A 4,772-nucleotide genomic window follows, 5' to 3' on the forward strand; every position below is an offset into this window, starting at 1 on the left:
AAAAAAAAAATTCAGTAACTACTATACGGAAGACCTACTGTGTGTAAGGTATACAAGCAAGTGTAAGCACGCAGCATACACGAAACAATCTGTGGTCGATCATGGAGAGTTATGGCTTCACTCGTGTTTGCCTGCAGTATGCTACGTGTAGTGTGTAAGGCACACCATAAAGCTACCATATTCAACCATGTTGCCATTTCCTGTGAAACAAATCTTAACATGTAATTATAAAGGCTCTTGCACTATCATCTTATGAAGTTTAAAACAGCACGTTCAAGTGTTCAATTGATTGCACACGATTATGTCGTAATTCGGTAATTCTTTTATGTTACCCTATTCACACATGATGTAAACTCCTGAAACGGTAAGGGACAGTAATTGACAGTAGTGAGGGTGGTCATCAGACATGCAATTAATAATTGAATGTCTGTGTTGTTGGCAGAGAATCTGCTCAGAGTCGTCAGGAGATCCAGTTTAGAGGTTTCAGATGAGCACAGTCCTTGGGTGTTGGTTTAAGCTCTGACATACACTAGACCATGGCACCCCTAAAACTCAGGTTTTTCAAATTCTTGAGGTACTGTCTTCACATTTGACCACTCTGCCTTCTCTTGATGGGAAATTTTAACTGGAGATATGAATAATGCCACTTTTTACTGATGTAGAAAATGCAATTTTCTGAACACTTCCCTACCTTCAATAATACTACAAATGAATAGGGCAGAAAGTACTATGCCAACTTTTACAGAAGAGTGAGTTTTTTTAAAGACCTGCTTTAGTTCACAGATCTATTTGTTGAAAGGGTAGATAATAGGAACCAGGGATTCAGATTCCTAAGTCTCAGATATTTTCCATTGACTGCAGCATATTGATTCTCTGGAGAAATCTTTAAAAGATGCTGATTTCTTAAGCTGCTATACCAAGAGCTATGTGTCTTGGTTTTCTTAACTCATTCAGCATCATCCCGCGTGGCCCGTGGCCCTCCCCGTTGCTCATAGGCTGTTGTCCTTGTTCACATGATAGTGAGCCTCCATGATGCCAAAGTAACTAATCGGTTCAAGATATTCTTTGAAAAAGTAAAACCAGTAGTGTTTAGTGTCATGGAGACAAAACAACTGGTTGATTTGACTTTTATCCATGTTTAATCAGTGGTTTGAGAGCCATGGAGAAATAGCCTGCTTTTTTTTTGCTTTCTGAGGTATCTTTCCTCCCCTCCATCTCTTTTCTCTTGCCCCCCACCTCTCCTGTCTTCCTGCCTCTCTCCCTCTCTCTCTCCTTTCCCTTCCTCTTATATTTTTGAAACACACTTTCTCCTTCCATCACAGGTAACAAATGGTCAATATAGAAAATATGCAATACAAAATTGAGAGAGAAGAAAAAAACGAATGTCATTATAATCATATGGCATACACAGACATTGTTTCCAACTTGTTTAAAACAATAGTCCTTTTTCCTTCCTACAGCCAGCTTACTGAATTTCAACTGTTGGAAATTTCCTCCTTGTTTCTAATTTATTTGTTTATAAAGTGCCTGATCTCTAACCTTAGAGAGGGTTAATTGATTTTCTACAAGGTTTTTATGAAGTTCTCTTAAATTTTGCACTAGTTAGCAATGAACAGTGGTGTCAACCTACTTTTACTCACTAATTTTACTACTTTTTTACTAATTTTACTTATTTTTAGTCATTGATTTTGGACTGAATTGGGAAAACTGAATCTCGTGTTTTGAGACCGCAGTTATGTATGCAAATAATTAAATGACTTTTGCTGTGCACTGTCGTATCATGACATGCCATGTCGTTTATTCATTCATCAGAGAAGTGTTTGTTCAGTCCCTCTTGTGTCCAGACACTGTTCTGGGTAATGGGGATATGGTTATCCGAAGGTCAGACAAGTTGGTTTCTGTCTTCATGGGGTCCATCAAACTCTTAAGGAATATGTGCGTCAAGGAAATCGTTACCTGGGAGGACAGGTAGGAAGGAGAAATGCGCATACTGGGCTACAAGCCAGCTGTAAATGCCATCATTGTTGTGCAGGAGTTTATGCCTACATTCCAAGGATCTGGACATCTACACAAACTTCTATGCTCTCCGGGATCACGGCTCTGTGAACTTAGAGACCATCCTCCTGCTGCGATGATCTAGGAAAAAGGGCAAGAAAAGCTTAACTTGAGTAGTTGCCTGATATAGGAAGAGGAAGCATTAATTTATGTGTACGTGCATCTATAAAGGCAGACACCCTGCCAGGGTTATGGACTGAGTGGAACAAAGTAAATGCTGAGAATCATTTATCGCCTCTCTTCCTCTCACACACTCCCTCTCTCGCTCATCTTTTGCCTTGGAGTTTGAAAGCTGTAAGGGGCAGGTATCATTCTGTAGGATCCCCATTTTACTGACCTCAGCAATGGTCCCAGGCAGTGGGCATAGGGTTTCCCTAATGTCAGAGGTTCCCAGGAGTCCTTTCTTGATGATTCTGGAGGCTAAGCTTTGGTGGGAGCAGCTGTGTGGCAAGAACCTTGAAGGGAGTAACAGAATTTGTAGCCATTCTAGGTGATTCCACCTGGAACAGAAACCTAGAGACAATCACACAGCTTCATGTCAAGGACTTCAGGACGATGTGTTTCAGGAGCTCCTGAGCTAGTTTCGTGCTGGGCCCCTAGGATCACAGCTTGGGGTAGGAGTTTACATGGCCACATACTAAGTTTTGGTATATTTTTAAAATAAATATGATAGTTTTTTGGAAAACCCTACAGCAAAAGTATCCTAATAATTAGAAGTATTTTTAGTGTTAGAAGTAAGAAATCAGTGCCCATTAGAAGCACTGGGTTCTAGTCCTGGCTGCATCCGTAATTGTGTGATGAGAGGCCCTTTGCCTCTCTGGGGCTCTGAGTCTTCACCTGAAACCTGAGGATACTGACTTGATGACCTCTGACATCCCTTCTAGCTCCATAGGTTTGTGATGTGACAAGACTCCAAAATAACTTCTCAGAGGAGTGGGTTTGAACAAGACAACTCTCAGACCTCTCTTACACTACCTGATGGGCACAGAGCCAGATTCTTTGAGACATGTAAGTGAGAGTGCTGTGAAACAAAAAGAACTCTGCAATTCAAGTCAGTTGGCTCCACTTGGGAGAATCATACTTAATTTATTGGCATCTCAGTTTCCTCATCTGGAAAATAGGGCAAAACCACTCACCCTCACAGGTCCCTCATGAAGATCACATGCGATGATATGCGTGCAAATCCATGGCCCAGTGCCTGACACACTGCAGGGGGTCCATGGACCGTCTCCCCTCCTCCACCCCTCTCCTCCTCCTGACCATGGCTGGCTGAGTTTACTAATATGATCTTAGTCAAAGTTGCCCCTTACAGTTCAACTGCCTACAACCCCCAGTAGGTTTCCGGCTGCCTCCTAATGGTTGCCTGCTTTGGAATTCTGCTTTTGATGAAAGCTGGGCTTTTTTTAGATTGAATTCTTGTCCTGGGTATCTTTGCTGCTGGGAAATTCTGCTGGAACCACTGGCAGCACAATCCTGTGGGTCAGCAGTTGGAATCACTTCCTAACTTACAGCTGAATTCAGCTGAAGGAGTGACCCTTTGGAAAACACAACAGCAACCACTGCAGTCCACTTCAATGCCTCACAATAGCTTTCTGGGTCCAGGGATCTCTGCGCCCCTGAGAATGTACTTTCTCAGCAGTCAGCTGACTCTTGACAGGGTGACAATATCAGAAAACCCCAGGTAAACATGTGACCCTGGGAGAATCATACTTAATGATTCCCAGCTGAAGCCTGGGAGGCAGATCAGAAATAAGTTTTTAAAAGTATGAGCAAAGGAGGAATAGGAGAAGAGGAACACAAGTAGAAAGGAGAGGAAATGGAAAGGCAACAGGAAAAACAGAGAGGAAGGAGAGAGACACGTCAATGATTTTTCCAGGGGCAACAGATTGCAGAAGTAGAATCAGGACATAATTAACAGGGGGCCTCTCCCAAACCACAGACTTTGAGGTGTCCAGAATATTATATTTCTGTAATAATGCAATGGGTTGGGAGTGGTTCTAAAACCCGATTCCATCACATGAGGCCATGGATTGGCTATATTTGATCACAGGAGAGTTTTCTATTACATACAGATTTCAGGGCACTGGCTCCAGATCAACTGGATCAGAATCCTGAGATGGGGCCAGGGAATCTGCATTTTAAAGGAAGCATCCCAAAATGGTACTGATACGGTGCTAAAGTAACTGTTTTAGGAATATAAACAAGGTGGTATTTCATCTCTTCTCTAACAGAGCTCCTGTTTTTATGTTACATTGGTTTTTAAAGTCTATCAGTTCTGCAGGGGGAAGCCACAAAGTCTTGGGACTTACCTGGTCATTGCAGCCATGGAGCTATAGCCTATCGCCAAAAGAAGCTTGAGACTGTGGGCATGGGTGCATCACATCGCTGTACTCTATCTAAATTACTGATAATGGGATCAGAGGTGGCGACCTTCAGATCTGAGATTCCCTCTCTTCTCAGACTGTAAGAAACTCCTCATTGTGGGGAGGAAAAAGCACAGTGTCTTTGTTTCCAAATCTGCTGTCACTTGTAAGTGACCGCCCCTTGCGGTGCCACATGCAGACAAATGAGAATGCTGGGCTAACCGGGGCCATTAGGCCAGCCAAGACACTGGAATGCAGGAGGTGGGGAGAGTGGTGACTGTCGAATACCTTCTTATATGGGTTTTGACCTGAATCCCATGCACTGTCTGGCCCCACCCTTCCATGACTCCTCTC

The 4,772-nt window shown here is 42.9% G+C and overlaps 1 long non-coding RNA gene across 1 annotated transcript; it reads right to left on the reverse strand.

The window, feature by feature from the left end:
- Positions 1-1,828: 1,828 nt before the first annotated feature.
- On the reverse strand, positions 1,829-4,498 carry LOC130683710 (uncharacterized). Its single transcript, XR_008997584.1, has 3 exons — positions 4,365-4,498; positions 2,393-2,510; positions 1,829-2,136 (listed from the first exon to the last, which is right to left on the reverse strand). It is a non-coding gene; the product is annotated as an uncharacterized LOC130683710 (long non-coding RNA).
- Between the last annotated feature and the right edge of the window lie 274 nt (positions 4,499-4,772).

The sequence above is a fragment of the Manis pentadactyla genome, chromosome 4 (assembly GCF_030020395.1).
Source record: "Manis pentadactyla isolate mManPen7 chromosome 4, mManPen7.hap1, whole genome shotgun sequence".
In the NCBI taxonomy this organism is placed as follows: Eukaryota; Metazoa; Chordata; class Mammalia; order Pholidota; family Manidae; genus Manis; species Manis pentadactyla.